Source organism: Mustela lutreola, chromosome 6 (genome assembly GCF_030435805.1).
Source record: "Mustela lutreola isolate mMusLut2 chromosome 6, mMusLut2.pri, whole genome shotgun sequence".
Lineage (NCBI taxonomy): Eukaryota > Metazoa > Chordata > Mammalia > Carnivora > Mustelidae > Mustela > Mustela lutreola.
In genome coordinates this window covers 118,407,052-118,429,397 of record NC_081295.1, presented here as the reverse complement: position 1 = coordinate 118,429,397, position 22,346 = coordinate 118,407,052, and the positions used below count along the sequence as shown (strand labels likewise).

Here is a 22,346-nt window from a genome sequence, read left to right as displayed (position 1 = left end):
TGTCAACAAGCATAGCCAGCATGGGGTCATAGAAAAAGAGGGGTGGCATGAAGGAAGGCACAAGCAAGCACACCTCCCACACCTCACGTGCCTGCCGGGCCCAGGCATTCTCCTGAGTTTGTCACGCCAGCCTTCTTCTGTGCCCTCTCCTCTGCTCACTCTCGCTTGTATTGCCATTACCAGCGTGGTCATCATCGCCGGAGTTGTTTTTGCCCCTTCATTCTGGCCCCAGCAACAGCCCTTAGGACCTGAGGAAGTGGGAACAGTTGACAGCTGAGTGGGAAGCTCTGGGCTGAGGCCACCCATCAGAGATCCAGGCTGCAGGCCCACAGGCAGTTAGAGGCTAGGGGCAGGCACATTGCCCGCTCGCTCCGGGAACAGGGTGGACATCGGGAGGGGTCTTCCTCACCAGCCCCCTGGCATTGGCTACGCTCTGCTGTGTCCCTGGCAGCTTGTCATCAAATGAAACCTTGAGAGGAGTAAAATCCTCCCGGTCCCATAAGATAAGCATGATTATTTCATCCTCATGAAGTAAACAGGTGCCTCTCTGACCTGTGGTCTCTTTGATTTTGATCTCAGGGATACCACTGGCCCTCTCTCCTCTGCCGCCCCTTACCCAGTTCCCTTTGGGAATTCAGGGAGGCCCCTAAGAAGCTTGCTGCCAAGATTATTTTTAAAGGTGTATTCTGGCCCTTAAGGATGTAATCTTTCAGGGATTACTAATGGATTAAAAGGTTGACATTTATGACCAAGCACACTCCTTATGAGCTTCACTGTGACCCTGGGCAAGTGACTTAACTCAGCCCTCCTCGGTTTCCTCATCTGCCAAATTGTCATCCTGGTTGTTACAGAGATTAAGAGGCACGTGGGAAGCACTTGGCCCACATTGGTTCTTGTGACTGCTTTTCCCCATGGTGCCTGGAACGATAGATTGGGGCCAGGGCGTGGGAGGCCTTGGATGCCACAGGAAGGAGTTGGATTTTCTTTTTTCTGCACAGTGAGCTCCAGGAGATTTGTGAGCAGGGCTGTGACAGATTATGTCTGGACTTAAGAAATGTCCCTGGCAGGAGGATGGAGTCTGGACTGCAACAAGGGAGCACCTGGGGGTAGTTCCGGGTGGTGGAGTCCAGGGCCTGAGCCAGCAAAGTCAGGGAAAGGGGACAAAGGACAGTTGAAGAGTCAGTAGTGAGGGAGGACCTGATGCTGATGTTTGAGCCCGTGTGACCCAGGGTGGCGTCCCACTGACAGGGACAAGGAGTGTGGGAGGAGTTGCAGGGGGAGGTAGCCGGAGAGGACATGAGCACTTGTTGTCTACTGGGCATGAGGGGCAGGGTTGCCTGGGGCCTGACCCAGGGATCACTGGGTTTGGGAGGCGTGACGGGGTCCTGTGAGGCCTCTGTGTGCTGTTGAGGCAGTCAGCAGGTGAGAAGCCGGGGACGGAGATCTAAGGATGTGGTCACTGTGTGAAAATAACAGTGATGGTTTGTGCAGCAAGGAGGGGAGCCAGCGGGACAAAACCAGGGAGGAGCATGAGGGGAGGGCCATCATTTTAAAGGCTGTTGAAGGAAGAGCCAGCAGCAGAGTGGGCAGTCCCTAGAAAGACTGGAGAGAGAGGCAGAGCCCAGATCAAGAAGGGCCTTGTACGGCCCAGCCAGGAGCTTGAGTTCATTCTTGGGGCAGCAGAAAGTTTTTGAGGAGTCCTAAGCACGGAAGTAGATGTGATTCAGTTTGTGATTTCAAAAGTCACTCTGGCTGCAGACTGGGGAGGGGGCAAAGAATGGAGACAGGGGACCCTTTTAGAAGATTGTTGTAGTCATTCAGTTGAGGTGAACCAGGAGATACTGGGCACTTGGATGGACAGTACTTGGTTCACTGGGTACCTGGACTGTTTGGATCTTGGGGGCTCCTGAGGGGATGAGGGAATAGCTCAGGGAGTCTGACTTCAAGGTTGAGATGTCAACCAAGAGGCCACCCAAACATAAACCAGGAAGGTGATAATGGAACCCACCTCACTGCTCATCTGGCAGCTGGAGTTTCTTGGTTGACCTTGAAGCTCCTGTAATTCCTCAAAGTCAAGGATAAGGCTTCAGAATGGGTGGCCCGGCAGATGAGAGAAAGAGACAGGCCTTGCAGAAAGGTTGCTGCAGTCTTCTCTCCCACCTCTGGAAGAGCCAGGAAGCCCAGAAACCCCCTGGGGACCCTTGTCCTTCTGCCCCTCCCCCTTAGGTGGCTTCTCCCAACCTTGCATGTGTATGTTCATTGGGAGATGGGGAAGCCAGGCTCCTCTGAGGCCCAGACCTGTTTGAGCCACACAGCAGGGTGGGCAGCACTTTGCCTGATGTGGCCCTACGCTCTGAGCTCCTAGCTTTGGGCTGCTAATCAGAAGGTAACACTGCATCAGATGCTGCTCCTCCCAAGGCCCCAGGGGTTGGCACAGGTGAGCCCACAGGCTGTAGGCTGACTTGTGCTGAAATTCTGCTGCCAGGCCTGTTGTGGTGTTTGCCCGGAGTCTGGGGCCTGAGTTTGGTTGTCTCCAGGCTGTCCTCAGTTTACCCTCAGGATGAACTTCAGTCATTTTACCTTGTTTTTATGTTAAAATGTCTGTTTATATAAAAATACCCTGCCGATGGGTGAGACAGTTATAGGACCAAAAGCGGCTGAATGGCTGTGGGACCGCAGCCCCACTCCCTGGGGGGGTACAAGTAAGGGTATTCGGTTTCTTGTGTATTCTTCCAGAATTTTCCAGGCACAGACTCAAGTGTATGTGTATTTCTCCTCTTCCTCCTCCTATCCCCTGTGTCAGTGGGGAGCATAGAAATTGTTTGGACACCTGGCTCTTTGCTTAAGTATGTCTTTTACTTCTTTTCCCCATCAGTAGGTACAGATCCACTGCATTCTTTTTTTTTTTTTTTTCCAATCTTTTTTGTTGTACATATAGCCAATAATTTTCCAGCTGTTTTCTGGTGTGATCCTCCTAGCCCTAGGGGGAAGACAGACCGGAAGAAATTTTTTGCAGCTCAGGATACTCTGTGAGCAGTGAGGAGGCTAGAGAGGTTGGTTCTTGTTTAATGAAGAGTAAAACAGCATCTGCCCTCCCAGTTGTTTGGGGAGCAGGATTGAGAGGTTCATACATATGTGCCCGGAAAGGTCTTGGGAAGCAGCATCTGCGGAATGAGTGTGGTGGGTGGAGGATGCCTTGGGGCAAGCTTCCCCAAAAGGAGTGGGACTTGAGCCAAACCTCTACAAGAGGTGGGGGTAGGAATGAGACCAATAAAGAAGGGAGGACATTGCAGGCATGAGCAGAGGCATGGAGTTGCAAACATTGGCTGGGGCTCGGGGCCCCGGGCACTCTTGCTTCCCCGTCTAGCCTGGTCTCATCATTCAGTTAGCAGATGCTCACAGGCCTGCTTTGTGCTCAGCCCTTTTGGTGTCCAGAGAGCAGCAGAACAACTCTGTGGGTGCTCACACTGCAGCCTGGAGACACTGTGTGCGTGACAGGCAAAACTGGTTGGTGTTGGTATGGATCAGACTAGTGGTTCCTGACTGGGAAGGGGCCTGAAGAACCTTCTGGGGTGCTGGAAATGTTTGGGATCTTGAACTGAGTGATGATCTTGTTGAGAAATGTAAGACTTAGCGGGGCTACATGTGGAAGATTAATGCAAACCATACCCCGTGACCCTAGGTGTGTTATATTCCTGTTACAGAGTAGGGAAAGGAGCAAATAAATAGCATATCCCCAGAATAAATCAGTGAGTAAAATGCAGTAGCCGGAAAGTGTGGAAGGGTTGTGCTTGCGGAAATACAGGGACTTAGGAGCACACCGCAGGAGGCTTTTCTGAGGAAATTGTCTATTCGCTGAGATTTGAAGGATGAGGAGGTATTAGTTAGGTTAAGAAAGTTGAAGTGTCCCAGTTGGAAGGAACAACCTGTGCGGAGGCCCAGAGGCAGAGAGCCCAATGTGCTGGAAAGTTCTGGTTGAACACAATGTTGTATTTGGAAGGACTGAGAGCTGAGAGTTCAGACCCTCACCCTCTCTCACTGTGTTGTTTCAGAAACCCCCTAGTGAAAGTCTCTCAGCCTCTCTCTGGTCTTACAGGCATTGGAACCAAAGCACTTCTCTGCTTCTGCCCTCCCCCTTGCCTCAGAATTAAGTCCCACTTAGTAAGTAGGAAGTCAGGGCCATCCATATTGGGGCCCCTTATCTGTCCATCAGAGAGGCGGACTCCCCAGCCAAAGCGGGGAACCCCTCTGTTCCCAGAGCTGCTCTGTGTTTTCAGCTGCTTTGCCTCCTCACTTGTCCTTCCCTGGGAGTGCCTTTCCGAACTTTCTGACTCTGTTGGAAGAAGGACCATAGCAACTACTCCAAAACGATCCCTGCTCATCCCGAGTTAGAAATATTTCTTTGTCGGAAGTGTTCACCTCCCATGTGGCCTCCGTCACACAGCTTGTGTGTGCTCGCTGTCTTCAGGGGCAGTCTCTGACTTACTCCTTTTGACATCCCCCTGTAGGAGTGAGTCTAGGTCAGTGCTGGTGCACAGAGTTCCCAAATCAATCCTGTAAACAATTTTTTAGTAGAGGGGCTCTGGCTAGAGGTGGGTGGGAGGTTGCTAGGTTGGTGGGGTCTTAGCAAAGCCTACCTGGCAAAGTGTCAAGATTCTGGTGCTTCCGAATTCCCAATGTCTCCTAACTTTTCAGGATTTGGGAACCAGGAATTGAGTTTCCTAAGAATTCCCCAAATCATAAGTTATTCTGTATCTTTCATAACATTTCATTTATTAGTTTTTAGTCATATTTTTTAAAAAAATTATTAAGTTTTAAATTTTAATTCCAGCATAGTTAACATACAGTGTTATATTAGTTTCAGGTGTACAATATATAGTGATTCAGCAATTCTACACATTACTCCGTGCTCATTGTGACAAGTGCGCGCTTTAATTCCCTTCATCTGTTTCGGCACACCCCCCCCCCCCCACTTCCTTTCTGGTCACCACCAGTTTGTTCTCTGTAGTTAAGAGTCTGTTTCATGGTTTGTTTCTCTCGCCCTCTCTTTCTTTCATTTGTTTGGTTTTTTTGTTTCTTAAATTCCACACAGTGAGTGAGATCGTATGGTATTTTTCTTTCTCTGTCTGGCTTATTTCACTTAGCATCACACTCTCTAGCTCCACCAAATGTTGCAAATGGCAAGATTTCATTCTACGACTGAGTAATATTCCATTATATGTATATATACCACATCTTCTTTATCCATTCATCACTTGATGGTCACTTAGGCTGCTTCCATGATTTGGCTGTTGTAAATAATGCTGCTGTAAACATACATCAATGCATGTTTCCTTTTGAATTACTGTTTTTGTATTCTTTGGGTAAATACCCAGTGGTATGATTACTGGATTGTAGGGTAGAAACACTTGTCATTTTTCACATGTATGAGTTTTTAATAAGAATGAGAGGTCAGGTTTTTTTTTTTCGGCGCTGCGGCAGCCACGATGAATACACTCAGGCTTCAGAAGAGGCTTGCCTCCAGTGTCCTCCACTGTGGCAAAAAGAAGGTCTGGTTGTACCCCAACGAGACCAATGAAATTGCCAATGCCAATTCCCATCAGCAGATCCGAAAACTGATCAAAGATGGGCTGATAATCCGGAAGCCTGTGACTGTCCATTCCCAGGCTCGGTGCCGGAAGAACACTTTGGCCCGTCGGAAGGGCAGGCATATGGGCATTGGTAAGAGGAAAGGTACTGCCAGTACTCGAATGCCCAAGAAGGTAACCTGGATGAGGAGAATGAGGATTCTGCGCCGGCTGCTCAGAAGATAGCATGAATCTAAGAAGATTGATTGCCACACATATCATAGCCTGTACATGGAAGTGAAGGGTAATGTGTTCAAAAACAAGCAGATTCTCATGGAACACATCCACAAGCTGAAGGCAGACAAGGCTCGCAAGAAGCTTCTGGCTGACCAGGCTGAGGCCCGCAGATCAAAGACCAAGGAGGCTCTCAAGTGCCATGAAGAGCAACTTCAGGCCAAGAAGGCGGAAATCATCAAGACTCTGTCCAAGAAGGAAGAGACCAAGAAATAAAACTCCCTCTTTTTTTGTCTGTACACAGTGGCCTCAGCAATAAGACAGATCAGTTATTCAATAAACAAACTTTTATCTGCTTAAAAAAAAAAAAAAAAAAACGAGAGGCCATAATCTGATTTATTTTTCTGTGGTAAAAGTTTCGACGTTTTCTGTAAAAAATGAAAAAGCATAATATTAAATGCAGGGTTTATTATTATGAGGAACACTATATTGTGACAAGACTATATATTTTATTAACATGTAAAAGTGATCTCTACCCAATCTAGATATTTGATCAGAGAAAATGCTAAAGGATGAGAACATTAACACAAAATGAATGCCAGATAGAAATAATGGAATGACTTAAGGATAATACTACAAACATTTAATATTTAAAAGTCATTCTTAGAGAATTATAAATTTTTATTTCTAAGTTTCCAGACACTAAAATTCACCCATTTTGGTGTGCACTTCTGTGAGTTTTGGCAAATTTATAGTTATGAACCACCACCATGATTCAGGTAAAGAACTGTGCAGTTACCCCCTCAAAACAATAACATTCCCTTGGCCTACTCCTTCATAGTCAAACCTCCCCATATTATTTACTCCTACTCCATTGTCTGTTCCTATAGTTCTGCCTTTTGCAGAATGTCATATGAATGGAGTCATAAAGTACATAGCATTTTTTTACCTTTCACTTAGCACAATGTATTGCAATTCATCTGTTGCTACTGCATTCATTTGTTCCTTTTTATTGTTGAATAGTAGTCCCTAGTAAGTTTGTTTATCCATTCTTCACTTGAGGGACCTTTCAGTTTTCAGTTCCTGACAGTTTTGAAAAAGCATTCGTATGCTGGTTTGAACAAAGATTTTCATTTCACTTAGGTAAATACCTTGAAGTGGATTGCTAGATCTATGGTAAGAATATATTTATCTGGCAATCTCTTTCTCACAGTGACTATGCCATTTTGAATCCTTGCCAGCAATGTATGAGAGTTCAGTTGCTCTTTACCCTATCAGCACTTAGTGTTGTCACTTTTTGTTTCATTTTGGCAATTCCAGTAGGTATGTAGTGGTCTCTCACTGGTTTTAATTTGCTTTTCCCTAATGATTAAGGATGTTGAGCATCTTTTTGTGTGCTTGTCATCTATTTATCTTCTTTAGTGAAGTATCTGTTCAGTCTTTTGCCCATTTCTTTTGTTTGTTTGTTTGTTTAGATTTTACTTGTTTATTTGGCAGAGAGAGCACAAGCAGGGCGAGCAGTAGGCAGAAGGAGAGGGAGAAGCAGACTCCCTGCTGATCAGGGAGCCCCATGTGGGATTCAATCCCAGGACCCTGGAATCATGACCCGAGCCAAAGGCAGATGCTTCACTGACTGAGCTACCCAGGCACCCCAATTCAGATTGTTTTTTGTTTATTTGTTTGTTAAGCAGTTTCCAAAAGCATCTTCAAGTTGGAAATCAAGGTACACGTTACTTCATATAGGCTCATTTCCTTTTGTAGTGATGAAAGTACTTTGCTTGCCCCAATTTTGATTTAATTACTGCTTTTACTAATCAGTGATGCTTTATTAATTCAGATTTTAGGTCCATTTCTGACTTTGTGTCCTTAGAATTCCACAATACTCATATATTTTGTCTGTATTTCTCCCATATTAAATACACTTGATCTTAGCCAAAAGGCCGAGAAGCGATGTCTCCCATATCAAATAGACACTGGAAAATGCCAGTGAACATTACTGAGTAGTTTAGTAGTATTTGAATAACCTAACAGGTGGATCTCCTAACAAAATTAAGAGCACTACACAAAATCATGTGTCAAAATTGCCAATTTAGGGGCTTTCTTTGCTTCTAGACTTATTTCTTAGAATGTACTAGTAGGATTTGTACATACTATGTATTTAAATATATTAATACATATTTACAAGAACGACTCACCATTAATGACAGACGGGGCCATAAACGCACACATACAGCATGGCAGTGGCTACAAGCAAGACTCAATTAGATTGTGACCACTTCTCCCCTTCACACTCCTGTCCTGGTTCCGAGATGCCAGCCTTAACCTTCAACTCTGCATGTTAGCTTCTTGCTCCTGCTTTGACTTGAAGTCAGTGGAGTCTTTCAAACCAGTAACATCTCTAGATTGATTGTTAAGCTTTAATTTTCATCAGAGGATTATCATACTTTTCCTATTTTCCTAACTTTTCAGTTGATGTTTCTCAAGTTTGGGGATTAAATAAAACAGATAAATTTCCCAAGAATGTTGAGAAGGAAGTTTTGTATGGAAGTACAGTCAAGAGTTATCACAAGTCAGGGTGGCTCAGTTGGTTAAGCATCTGACTTGACCTTGGCTCAGGTCTTGATCTCAGGGTCATGAGTTCAAGCCCCACATTGGGCTCCATGCTGGGTGTGGAGCCTACTCAAAAAAAGAGAGAGAGAATGAGATCACAGGGCAGCATTTGACAAAAGTCAACTCTTGTGCCACCTATTGTGTGGTTCCCTACCAGGTAAGCTCCACAGGGCAGCCACCAAGTCTGGTCCATTATAATGCCTCTGGGGCCTGGTTTGGTGCCTTTACCCAAGGTGGGTGCATGACCCTTAGAGAATACTTCATGAAAGTTGTTGGCTCAATAAATGGGTTTCCAGCTAATGGCTGGCTGTCTGGAAGCAGTGTGTAAACAGCTGTGGCTGACGGTGGTTCACGGTTTAGAGTTTTGTGGAAGATGAGCTTCAAAAACCCTGTGAGATCGTTATTGTGCCAAGCTTTGCATGACAAGCAGAGAAGCCTGAATTTTTATATTCCCGACACTGGATACACGATACACAATACATGACAATGGAACACGATACATCCAAGTCTCTGTTGAGAGTCATGGGTGAGCTGAAGGCAGAACAGCCTTTTTCCTCTCTGTTTTTCATTTAATAAAAGGTCCAAGCCTCAGGTGAGTTGAAAGAAGAGTGTGGTGAACATCTCTTACTTCCTTCACTAAGATTCATCAGGTGCTAACAGTCTGTGCATTTGCTTAACACTGTGTCATCGATTGTCCACATTCCATATTTGTTTGGTCATTTCCTTGCGAATAGATTTCCAGTTATCATTTTTTGGGCAAACCCACATAGGTAATGAGTGCTTCCTGTTGCTCCACATCAGGCAGCGTGATGGCCCCAGTTGGCCCCAGTAAAGGTGATGCTAACTTGAATCACCTAGTTAAACTGCTGGCTGGGAAGGCTGCTTTTGTTGTAAGGCAGAGCACTTTGGAAGTAACCTTTCACCAATGTGTTTCTCTGTCAATTGCACCTGCTACTCAGAAGCATCTCGGTGTTGTCAACAAGGCCCTGGAAGCCAGGAAACTGGGGTGGGGGACCAAGCTCTACAGCCATCTCTCCCCAAAACCGTAGGCAAATTACATCATTGCTCTGGGGTGAGTAGTTAAACATAAAAAACGTAAAAGGAAAAAGCTACTCAGAGAGGTGAAGCAATTTGCCTAAGGCCACTCAGCTAGTGAGTGGCAGAGCCAGGATTCCCAAGCTGAACCAGAACCCTGCCCTTGTCCTTGATGACAGTCTGCTGCCTCCGAGGCACCCCATCATTCTTTTGGTGGCACCAGGCAACTCGGTAGTGCTGCTCAGAACACAGCAGGGCACCAGCCCTTGCAGGATCCGAGGCAAGAGGGAAAAGAGAGGCGCCTCTCTGGCACGTGGCAGACTGTGCTGTAGGAAGGCGTGGGCAACTCAGGTAAGCTGCTAGACGGGCTCTTGGACTCTCCTCAGCCACCTTTGGAATAAAAGCTTTTGTATGGATGTTACAAAGGTGAGGCCCTGGCGCTGTTCCAGCACCCCCTTCCTAGACAGGGAGGTGCAGGTTTCACATACCCAGCCTTGGCTTATGCTGGGGTCAGCGCCCAGGATCCCCAGACTGGCCCGTGAATTCCAAGGGCAGTCGAGATGGGTGGAGGGGGTATTCCCTCAGCCCGCCTGGGTTCCTAGGGGTGGGGATGGAGACAGGAAGTATTAATGGGGGAAAGGTGTGCAGAACCTTGCCAAGCAGGTCACTGTGGGTGGGGAGACACTGCCTGCGTGCTCTGGACGCCCTAGGAGTTGGGTGGAGGTTCTCAAGGAAGGCTGCGACAGTGACTCTGGAGTACTCTGGGGCTTCTCTGTGGCCCTCTGCTCTGGCAGCCCACCACTTCCCAGTTAGCTCTCTCCAAAGCAAGTAGCACCAGAGCACGTGGTGAGTAATGTCTGTTCTTCATGCCCTTCCAGTGAGCAGTTGTTATGAGGAAAACAGTGGCTCCGGCTCAGGCAGGATATGGTGTGTCAGGACCCTGTTGTCCTATTGCTGTGGAGCTAAGAGTCCAGGAGAATCAGCCTTCCTGAGTTCCTGCTGCTTCTCCTTGAGTTGTTCATCTTCATAGGCCTCCCGGGAAGTGGCCAAATCCAGGGCAGGGCCACTGTGACCTAACCAGGAGCAAGCTGTGCCTTGTGGGCCCAGAGGGGAATTCTGGGGAGTTCTTCTACCTCAGCTGATGGCCTCCCTGGGCCCTGCATCTTGGAGAGATCCCTTAGGGCTCCGGCAGCCAGGTCGGCAGGGACAGAGGGTCCCCCTGGAGAGAACCCCAGAGGAACAGCGGTGTTTATAGACAGGACTCCCCGTCATCACTGTCGGTAGCACTCAGGGAACAGTGGTAGTACTTCACCTGATTCTTTCCAAGAGAGTTCTGTCTTCCTCCTGCCAGATAGGGCAGAAATCCACACTGGGAGCCTGACATGACCCGACATGTGAGGCCTTCCGCTCTCTGGATGAATTCCCCAGGTGCCGTCCTTCTGTCTCTCCACGCCCGGTATTTCCCCATCTTGTCCTGCGCATCCCTCGTCCTGGCTCTGAGTCCTGAGAAGTGAGACAGCAGATTTTTTTTTTTGACCAGCTTTCCCACTGAGAGCTCTGAAGGCTGTCTGTCGTGCAGGCGTACAATCCAGAAGCTGCTGCCCAAACGATAATGCAAATTGGAAGGTGAGGGTGTGGCCGGTTTTCTGACTCTCCAAGGGGCTTTGATGTTGAAAAAGGATGTACTGGTGTTCCTGAGACTTGAAGACTCTTGTTTGATTTGCACTTTCATTCCTTTACCTCTGGTTCTGGTTTCCTCTTTGCGGGGGCTTCATGCTTTTCAAATATTTGTTAAATGAGCCCTTATCTAGGACCTTAGAGAGCAACCACATAGGTGTGCACTTGAAAGCGCCAAAGGTGGGGGATGGCACCTGGGCGGCTCGGTCCATGAAGCGTCCGACTCTTGGTTTCAGCTCAGGTCATGATCTCTGGGTCATGAGATTGAACCCCATGTTGGGCTCCCTGCTCAGGGAGGAGAGTCTACTTGGGATTCTCTTCCTCTGCCCCTTTTCTCTCTCAAGTAAATAATCTTTAAAAGAAGGAAAAGGACAGGGAGAACAGAGAGCAAGTTCTGAAAATGTCTTTGAGATCCAACACCAGATAAGCTTTGCCTCCTCTGGTGTCCATATTCACCCCTAGTTCCCAAGCTGGTTTCACTCAAGTGAGATACAGAGCTTTTGTTAGGGAGAAAGCAAGAAGTTTTAAAGGAGACTCCTGGCTCTCCTCGGCTCCCTTGCAAAAGACATTGATGCCTGTTTTTATTTTTTTATTTTTTTAAAATATTTTATTTGTTTATTTGACAGAGATCACAAGTAGGCAGAGAGGCAGAGAGAGAGAGAGAGAGAGAGAGAGAGAGAGAGAGAAGCAGGCCCCCTGCTGAGCAGAGAGCCCAATGCGGGACTTGATCCCAGGACCCTGGGATCATGACCTGAGCCGAAGGCAGAGGCTTAACCCACTGAGCCACCCAGGCGCCCCTTGGTGCCTCTTTTTAAAAACAATTACAACTATATACTTCTAAAAACTATTACTCTCCCCACCATCACACTTCTCCTTCCTCCCTCCCATTCCGGACTGTTTTCCCTTAGTAGTTGTTGGGTTACTGGGCAAACGTGTGTTGGCTGTGTACATTGTCTTAAATGAAATGAGTATGTGGCAGATGTGAGAAGGGACCCCTTGCCATCCCCTCCCAGCGGGGTGTCAGGGCCATCCTGCCGTGGCCCCACATGTGTACCGTCTGCTGCTCTGGTGGGGGTTGGGGTTCTGCAGAGAATGTGCCAGAATGTCACATCATGAGACTGACTTCTTTAGCTTGTTCTGCTTCATCTCGCTTCTCTAAAATAATGATGTCTCGTGTTTGACCACACTTTTAAAACCTTTTTTTTCTTTTTACTTACTGAATAGTGCATGTTCATTATAGAAAATTTAGAAAAATCACATAAGCAATAAGAGAAGAAACAAATATTACTCCTAAGAGATCACCACCATTGATATTTTGGTGTGCAAATTGTATAATACAAATGTTTTTCATATTGAATATCTTACCCAAGCCTTGCTTCTTCCATTCAGGACGGCATGTGGATACTAATCCCGTCTCACAGTTGGGAAAACGGGAGCACAGAGAGGTTAGAAGGTCACCCAGAGGTACACAGCATATTAGAGACCAAGCTGGGAGTACACTTGTCATATAGGCCTGAATTAACACTCTACTCGCCTCCCCTCCCCTGTATCTGCACCTCCAGACAGAAAGGAGTCATGCTGGGGGTCTGGATTTCAGCAGGACTGGGGCAGTCATTGTAATTTGTCCAGTTGCCTTATCCAGAGGTTAATGAACAGCACCTAGAGGAAAGCATCTCATGAAACTTTGGCGCCTTACTGACGTAGGAGAAAAGATAGGTTTAAAGTATTACCACTCCAACATTCTAGCTTCTTGACCATTGGAGGTTTTAGGAGCCACACAATAGGAGGGCATGATAAACGAAGGAGGAGGAGGGTCAGGACGGTCCCGTGACAATTGCTTCGGTAACTGAGGTCTCATCTGGACAGGATGGCTTGAGGGGAGGGAGAGGTGCAGGTCAGGACTTGGTGACCAGAGATCAGGAAATGGACCGGACCAGAAGTGGAGGTTTGTTGGAGGATGGATTCACCTGCCAGGTTGCAGGAGCCTTTTTAGCATGAGAGGGGCTCAGGATTGGGGGTGAGGAGCAGTCCTGTGGAGAGGCTGAGAGCTCCCACCCTGAAGGCAGACTGGCTCATGGCTCCGCGTCCTGATCCTGGCTCCGTTGGGCATGGAAATTACTTCACCCTTCCCTGCTCTGTCTTGTCATCGGTAAATGGGAATGATAATAGTACCTGCTTCCTAGTTCCCACTTGCGAAGCCCCAAGGAGTCACTAATGTAAGGAGCTTACAGTAATGCCTGGCATGTAGAAACACTTTGTATGGTGCACTTAACGCAGAAGTTGGATAGGCCCCACATGAGAGCTGCGGGAGGTTCTCCGTGCTGTGGTTTGGCTATGACCTCCTTCCCCAGCCTTCTCTGGTCCCTGCCACTCTCTCTGCTTGTGTTTCTCTCCATCCACCCCCTTCCTGGGCCTAACACCCTGCATTTCCCCAACCTAGAACAACCAGCCCTCAGTCTATAGTTAAAAAGCAGTCTCCCCCCTCCTTGATTTTGTTTTCTTCTCTGAATTCTATGTTTTCTTGAGCATGTTTTACCTTTAATATCATTTCTTAGTGATCTTAACCCAGCTCTCCTTAGCCTTGAACCCTCTCTGAGGCCTCCAACAGAAACCGTTTCGTCTTTCTCTGGACTTAGCCACTCTCCCCCACCCCCTTCCCCATCTGTGTGCAGCTTTCCCTGAGGTTGTGGTAGAAAAGGCCTACCTTCCTCCATGATTGGAGTGTAAACACTGGAGGATTTGTCACCACATCCCCACCCCTGCCCTGAGAGGAGCCAAGGCCTATGAGTGACCTGAGCCATTTTCCAGTGACCACTACCCATGGGGTCTGCTCAGTGAGAGGATTTTAGAATCAACAGGAGGTAGGAGATAGATGCTCCAATACTCACTCCTCAGGGGGAAAATTAAGCCAAGTAAAATGAACCACTGCCTTCCAAGGTCACCTGACAGATTAGCAAAAGAGCTGGCCTGGACCACAATGAGGTACCCTCAGCCTGCTGATTCTGGACTCCCTATCTTCCCCTACACTGCATTTCTAGTTCGTTGTGGTCCTGATGAGCTCCTCTCTTAACTGGAAGGGTCTGGAAAGCAGGCTCAGATACCCCTGGAAAACTGAAACTGAGACCAGATCTCTGCAAGGCTGTTTCAGGCCCAGCCATGAATGGAAATCTTTTTTTCAATTATAAAAAGTTATTCATTCATTCAGTACATATTTATTGAGCAGTTACTATCAGCCAGTCATGGCTGTAAGACTTGAAGATCAGTGTGATTCTAACAGGTGAAAATTTTTGCCTTGTGGGGTTTATATTCTTTTGGGTAAAGACAATCAGTAAACAAAAGTCTTTAGAAATACTTACATATATGGGGGCGCCTGTGTGGCTCAGTGAGTTAAAGCCCCTGTCTTTGGCTCAAGTCATGATCCCAGGGTTTTGGGATCGAGCCCCGTATTGGGCTCTCTGCTCTGTGGGGAGCCTGCTTCCTCCCCTTTCTCTGCCTGCCTCTCTGCCCATTTGTGATCGCTGTCTGTCAAATAAATAAATAAAATCTTTAAAAAAAATTAAAAAAAAAAACCTTACATATATGTATATGTATGTATATACATATAAGGGTGTACTCACCCCATTCCAGATAGTGGTGAGAGCTGTGGAGAAGACTGAAGCAGGAAGAGAAATGGAAGTACCTGAGGGTGGGCTGGGATGGTTTTAAACTGAGTGGTCAGGTGTCACTTCGGGCAGAGGGCAGACAGAGCCAAAGAAAGAGGCAGGCCACTCCAGGTTAGCACCGGACAGTTTGAATAAGGGAAGGGAGCTTGCTTGCAGGGCTTATCTGTGTGGCAACAAAACAAATGGATCCGCACCCCACCCACCAGATCTTACCAGGAGACCTTAACTATAGTCAGTCATGTACACCATGCAGGTGTTTTCAATAACACATCCCTATCTCAAGACTGTGTCCTTGGAACAGCCTCTGGGGAGCAGGAGAGGCAAACAGAACCCGCATTCCAAAGACGAGGAAGGGGGTGAGGAGCTTTCAGTCACCTGGGTCTGGCTCATGGGTCCATTGCTGGGTTGACTTTCACCTGGGAGCAAAACCCTGAGGAAGTATATTTCAGCTGGAGGGAATAGCCGCAGAGACACTGCAGGAAGTTATCCCTGTTGCATTGAATACCATTGGCAGGGAGGCCATGTGCCTGTGCACAGTATGCCAGGAAGGGAGCCAGAGGGCAGGGCACCCATTCTGGAAGGCCTCACAGGCCACCGTAGAGATGGGCAGGAAGCTCCTGGAGGGATGTGGTCACAGGAAGGACAATATTGGACTTAAAAGGATCATTCTGCTCTGTGGAGAGTAGAGGGCAAAGCCCGAAGGAGAGAAGCCAGTTGGGAGGTTGTTGGAATAATCCAGGCAAGAGAGGATGTTGGCTTGGACCAGGATCATGGCAGTGGAGGTAGTGAGAAGTAATTAGGTTCTGGGTATTTGTTAAAGGCAGAGGCCATAGGATTCGCTGACTCCAACATTTTGGCCTGACCAACTAGAAGGTTGGAGATGACCTTCACTGAGATGGAAAAGACCTTGGAAGAAGGTCAAGGGCTCTGTTCGGATACCACTGGGCATCCATGTGGAGATGTCAGAGAAGCTGGAACTGGAGAACTAAATATGGGAATCATAAACATATTTATTGAAGGTATTGAAAGCTACCAGCCAGCTTCAGGTCACGTAGGGAGCGAGTGTAGCTGGAAAATGAAAGAGACCTTCAGACTGGGAGTTGACTGGGAGCAGCAAAAGAGATTGTGTGGGAGCAGCCAGCAAGCCTAAGAGCCAAGTAAAAAAAGGTGTAAGGAGGGAGGATCCAGCAATGGTATCGCATATTGTGATGGGTTAAGTGTAAGGTGAAGATAATACGTGTTTGGTATATCGAGTTCAAAAAGTACAGCCACATAAAAACAGTAAATCACTTTCCATCTATGCATACGAGGAAACTTGCCTCCATTCTTTCTCTAGTCATTTTTATGGGAATCCTGCTGTCTGTGTAGTTCTGTATTTTATTATTTTTCACTTTAAAATAAGTTATTAAATATTGTACAGAAGTGTAAGTTTCATAGCTGGGTGGTACTCCATTTGTCAGGGAATGCCTAATTTATGCAACCCTTCCTCTGTTGGGCATCGAGTCATTTCTGTTCTTTTTCATTATAATATTTCTCCTTATTATAAAAAGTTATTTCATTATTATAAATAACACTGCACCGAATAGCCCAGTGCATTTTCCTATGAGGGGAATTACAGAGTCAAAGGACATGAACACTGTTAAAGATGAAGCTTGAACTTGGGTGCCGCAGTTTCTTCCTGTTCTTAGCTATAGGGTTCTTTCCTGTCTCCCCTCCCCTTGGAGAGGTTCAGAAGTGACTCAGGCCTGCCAACCCCCATTTTGACCTCCCCCTTCCAACTGTGAGGCCCGTATCTCCTGGGCTGGGCTGAGTTTCGTTCCCTCTCACTAGACCTGGCACCGCCTCCATGTGCTGTGCACCCCCCCCCCCCGCCCGTCACCACCAGCCTCTGTTCCCTCACCCAGTTTGTTCACGTGGCCAGCAGGAATTAGAGCTTCCTTTGGAGGGTCATCATGGTGTTAAAGTGAAATAATCCATTCTAGTGCTCAACACACATTAGTCCTGTCTGCCGCCCTCCCACAGGGTTGATTAAACGGGATTGTGTACACGAAGGCGTTCTGTGAACTTTAAAGAGCTGGCTGGTGTCCCGGTCTTTGTTGTTTAAAAAGAAAAGGGTATGTGTAGTGACCTCTGGCCCCTGCCTTGTAACCACATAGCTCCCAGAGCAGGGCCGCTGGTCCACAGTTCAGTGTGCGGGGCACAAGAGCTATGTGTCGGGAGTCTGGGGGGCTTGGATGGAGTGGTCAGGCCCAGGAACGTGGCCCCTTGTGGCAGTCAGCCTCATAGCAAGTGCCACGTCTGCTCCCTTGATCCACGTGTATGTTTGTCACAGCTGGGAATCAGTAAGACTAGGACAGTGCGAGGGGGCTGGAGTGAAGGACGTTGAAGCCCAAAGGGACCTTGGAGGTCATCTAAGCCCACACTGATGTTTTACTCGGAAGGCACCGATGGGGCAGCTGGAGAGGCATGCAGCTCGATGCAAGAGCCTCACCCCTCTGCTCTGTCGAGCTGATCTTCCCGGGAATGCATAGGCAGCTGTGTCCTATGCCCTGCCTTCCAGGGCTCTGGGAGGCAGCCTTCTCCTTCCCATTGGTGGCCCAGCTAGGTTTGCTGTTACCCTGGCTTTTCAGAACCCGACTGAAACCGTCTCCAGCCTGCCCTCCACAGCAGCCAGAGAAGCTCGTGTTTAAATGCAGCTCGGATGCTGCCCATGCCCATCCTCTTCAGAGCCCTCCTAGGCGCTCTGCTGCTCTTTGGATAAACACCCACATCCTCAGCTTGCCCTTTGAAGCCCCAGGTGATCTTCAGCCCCTGCTAGATCAGCCTTCCTGTGCTCTCAGAGAGGCCCTGCCATCCTCCTCTCTCGGTGGGGCCTTATCACATCTCTCCTCCCCTCTGCCCCAGGACCCTGCAGGCCTACTTCGCAGTCAGGGGCGTCTGCTGAGCACCCACACTAGGCTACCACGCTCTGAGTGTGACCCTGCTATGCTTGGCCTTTGTCCTTCGGAGCACTGGTCTTCATTCCTAGTTACATATTTATGTTGGTTACTTGCCTGATGTAGCCCGGTGCATGATAGTAGGTACTAAACAAATATTTGTTGAATGAGTGAATGAAAGCAGCTGGCAGCAGCTGGCAGGGCCCAGAAGAAGAGTGGAGGGGCACTGACAGCACCGCAGCCGTAGCACCTGAGGTCCTCAGATGAAACGTTCTGGAAAAGTCCACTGATGTGGCCCCCTGCCTGCTGGCACAACCACCCTTACCTCAGGAGGCTTCTCTGAGCAGTGATGCATCCTCCTTTCTCCCTCGGGCTTCCAGGAGGAGAGATCTGGGTCTTTTCTGGGCAGGCCTTTCTCTTACCTCATCAGTATCTCAGCGTTTGATTCAGCTTTCTTTGTTCACACTTCTTTAAACATCTCCCCCACCCCCATCATTAAAGTAACCTATGCTCTTGGTGAAGAAATTGGAGAACACAAGACAAATATAAGAAAAAAAGAATCACCCCTAGCTGGACCCCTCAGAGAAAAGTACCATTCACAGTTTGGGCCATATCTTTCCAGTTTTGTTTCTTTTGCCTTTTGTACATGTTTCGACATCACTGAGATTCTATTGTCTATAAAAACTATAGGGTTTTTTTTTTTAAGATTTTATCTATTTGAGAGAGAGAATTAATGAGAGAGCACAACTGAGGGGAAGAAGAGGGAGAAGCGGACTTCCCTACCAAGAAAGGAGCCCAACACGGGGCTTGATCCCAGGACCCCAGGATCATGACCTGAGCCAAAGCAGATTCTTAACTGACCAAGCCACCCAGGTGCCCCCAAACTGGAGATTTCTGATATGTCCTTGGTCTTCAATAGCTCCAGCCCAAGACAGCCAGGGCAGTGCTCAGCACCTTAACCCTTACAGCGGGAAAGGTGATGGCTGGGCGTCCGGGTCTCCCAGCATACTCAGGCAGGGCGGATCCCGGATGAAGAGCTTTCCCCCCCCACCCCCCTCTCTTCTCTGCCACACTCTGTAACTGCCTGAGGTGGCTTTTCTTTCTAGCTAGCTCCACTCTGCAGGGCTTAGGGGCCTGACTCTTACTGGAAAAATTACATAATGTGAGGGGCAAGGGTGGCCTCCTGCCTGTCTTTTCTCTGGTTTCTGATCTCTCTGAATAAAACCAGCCCCCACCCCACACTACTTCTGGGGGGTTGGCTTCAGGTGGCCTGCCAGCTGTTCATTGCCACACAGGCCTCTCCTTATGCCCTGAAAGGAGTGGGGTGACCTGGATTGGCAAATGGGGAGCAAAGAGCCCCGTGGAGTTGCTGGCCTGGAAAACCAGGGCACTGGGTCAGTACCTGGATTAATGATTGATTGGAAAGCTTGGGACAGAGTTAAGCAGGCCCATTCTTCCATGGCCTCTCTCACTGCCGATCCTGAAAGCACTTGCCAGGGAAATGGGGCAACCTCTGCCCTTGATCCTGAGACTGCTGACCCTCATCCTCCTGGAGTGGCGTGAGGGGGGAAAGGGCAGCAACTGGGTCATCTACATTGGGGAGAGGGAGCACACGAAGTAGAGGAAGGTTTGGGCCCAGCTCTCTGAAGGAGAGGCACATGTCTAGAGTAGGGTACTCCCTGTCAGTTCTCTTCTACACAGCTGATTGTAGGGCAGGGGATTGGGAAGTTCTGGATCTGCTTAGGTCCCTGGAGTAGGGACATTTCCCTATACCTAATGGGACTATTCCTAATATTCCTAATGGGGCTAGCACATTTCTAGATCTGCAGTGTCACTTGCTCCCTATCATCCCTTAAGATGAGCCAACCATGACGATCGTGGCCACAGCCACCTTCCCTGTTTGTCGGACATACACTGTATACTCAGCACTGTTCAGCCCTGGCTGTGTGGTTATTTAATCCTCCTGACATCTGTTCAGCTTGGGGAATAGCATCCCAAATGTTGGGCTGAGGAGCTCTGAAGAGTTAGTATCTTCCCCGAGTCCCAGAGAGGGTGGAGCAGAGCCAAGATCTGAATCCAGACTGGACGCAGAAGCACCTGGAATTAACTTCTATGGAGTATTGCATCTTGGGGAGGTAATACACGGAAACTGGTACCATGGCAATGCCAAGTAGGACTGAAAATACTATGCCTAAGGTTAACATCTGTGAGTTCATCCAGCAAGTGTGTGCAGAGCACCCACTAAATGCCAGGCCCTATGCCAGGTACTGGGGGCCTAACTCAGCAAGACAGAGGGCATTTTCTGGGAAACTGGTAACAGCATGGTGAGGCCAGACCAGCTGCCTGACATTGCACTTTGCTGCAGTGATCACAGATCTGGAGGGCCCGACCCAGGTTTGCCGTAAGAAGGAACAGAATGAGGCTGGTCGGCGAGCGTTTCCTCCTCAGGAAGGGGGTGCAGGAGAGCCCACTCTTGAAGGAAAGGAGTCGAGGGGGCAACATTCAAGGCTGAGGCCAGTACGAGCCTGTAGGGTCAGAGAGTGGTGCTGGCACACACGGTGAGTGGGATGCCTGGAGAAGGAGCCAGGGACCAGAGCCTGTGGCTGTCTTTAGCCCATAGCAGTCATTTTCTGGCAGGGAGTATCCAGAAGGACTTTGACCCGGGATATTCTTGACAGATAAACAGTTGGGGATTGGCAGCTAGACAAAGAATTCAACAATGATAGCTCCAGACCGAGGCTAAGAGCAGCTTCTAGATCCAGCAGGGCAGGGACATACCATCTTCTGGACATACCAGTCTTACCTGGCACCACTTGCAAGGCCCATAGTGCAGTGATTAACACCTCAAACAACCTGCCTGGACTCCAGTCCTGCTGTTCCAGTTACTGTGACCTTACTCCGATTTCTGTGTGACCTTGAGCCAGTTACTTTCCCTCTCTGTGAGCAAATTCCTCATCAGTTAAATGGATGTAGTAATAGTACTCAACTGTTAGTGTTGTTGGGAGGATTATATGTCCGGACACACATAGCCTGGGATATAGTAAGCCCCGAGAGAAGGGAAGCCAGTACCACTGGAATGGAAGTGGTGAGCTGGAGGCTTAGAGCTGTGACCCAGCTTGGGCTCTGGTGCAGGGAGAAGCCTATCAGCCTGTACCACAGCTCTGAGAGAGGAGTGGGGCTCCAGCACCCTGCCTGACCCCAGTCCGAGCAGGCAGCCTGCCGGTGGGTGGCAGGAGCACTCCGCCTCCTGAGGATGTCTAGACTTTGGGGGATGGATTAGGGCCCCAGGCGGCTTTGTTGCTTGGACACCAGACCAGGCCTCTGTACAGCTCTGGGTCATTTGGACTAAGCTCCTGATTATCTCTGCCCATGAACTAGACCTGCCTGATGGCAAGTGGATGGAGTGTGCACCTCCCTCTTGCCTTCCCTCCCAAAAGGCCTGGCATTCTTCTTGGGGGAAAAGAGTGAGTATTGGAGGGGTAGCTCGGTCAATTAGGCATCCAGTTCTTGGTTTCAGCTCAGGTCATGATCTCACTCATGGGATCGAGCCCCACGTTGGGCTTCATGCTCAGCATGAAGTCTGCTTGAGAATCTCACCCTCTTCCCCAACTCCTCCCCCTGCTCACACACACACACTCTCTCTCTCTCTCTGAAATAACTAAGCTTAAAAAAAAAAAAAAAAAAAAAAGTGGGTACCAGATTGGGAGCACTGGGTTTGCTTGCACTGCTGGCTTGTGTGAGCATGAATACAAACAACACACATGTGTACGTGCCAGAATCAGGGTGGGAGGGCATTTGGTTTACAACAAATTCTTTCGCCAGAGACTCCATTTTGTGTCTGAGGGCGGCAGAACAGCACCTCCTCATTCTGGCTTCAGGACCCTTGTCCTATCTGATGACAGCACCAACCTCGTAAGTGGGCTGACACTGGGACACAATCAGGGGTTTCTGGCTCTGGGCCATTAATGGGGGGTCGCAGCAGGAAAGCCCTGGGCTTCCCAGCCACACCGAAGTTAGACCTGGTGCCTGCATGTGCTCCTTCAGTGCTAGGGCTGCAGAAAGGAAGGGAAATAAGGTCCACTGTAGGAATAGTGGTAGTGGGGTGGCAGCCCCCTGAGGAATGGCCAGCCTGCGGGCCTGGGCCCAGTTGGGTCAGGAGAGGGCCCCGGGATCAGAGTAACCCCTGACCAGGCAAGCTGAGAACAGCAGTGTCAGTGGGGCGGCCTTGGCTGCGGGCAGATGGAATAGCCGGGGCTGTGTGAAAATGTGGTTTCTGGCAAAAAGCAAGGATGGGCTACAGCACAGCGGTTCCATCTAAATATGAAACAGCCCAAGGGATGTGCGTGGGTTTAGAACAACCAGACTACTGTTCCCCTCCCCCTCCTGCTGGTCACAGTCAGAAGGAACAGCTCCAGTCAGGGGAGGAGCATCCGCCTAGAATCCAGGGCCCCTGGCCCCAAATCCAAAACTCTAGCCAGAGCCCAGATCCACATCTGGTTCAAGAGGCATTCGTTTGCATCCCCTGAAACTGATAACAGTTCCCCCGGTCACGTGACATAACCTTCTGCGGGTGGCAGAAGCAGAAGATGAGGCTCAAGGTGTCAGAGGTGCGTAAGGTGGCCCAC

General features: G+C 48.8%; 1 protein-coding gene and 1 pseudogene across 3 annotated transcripts in view; both read left to right on the top strand.

Moving 5' to 3' along the window:
- Window positions 1–22,346, top strand: part of PPARD (peroxisome proliferator activated receptor delta) — an 81,542-nt gene that overhangs the window by 37,405 nt on the left and 21,791 nt on the right. The window contains exon 3 of one of the 3 annotated variants that reach the window (XM_059178537.1): window positions 21,544–21,633. The exons of the other annotated variants lie outside the window; for them this stretch is intronic. The gene's annotated coding sequence lies outside the window, so the exon portion shown is untranslated. The remainder of the gene's footprint in view (window positions 1–21,543; window positions 21,634–22,346) is intronic. 3 annotated transcript variants of the gene reach the window in all.
- LOC131834204 (large ribosomal subunit protein eL19-like) lies at window positions 5,326–6,118 on the top strand (annotated as a pseudogene).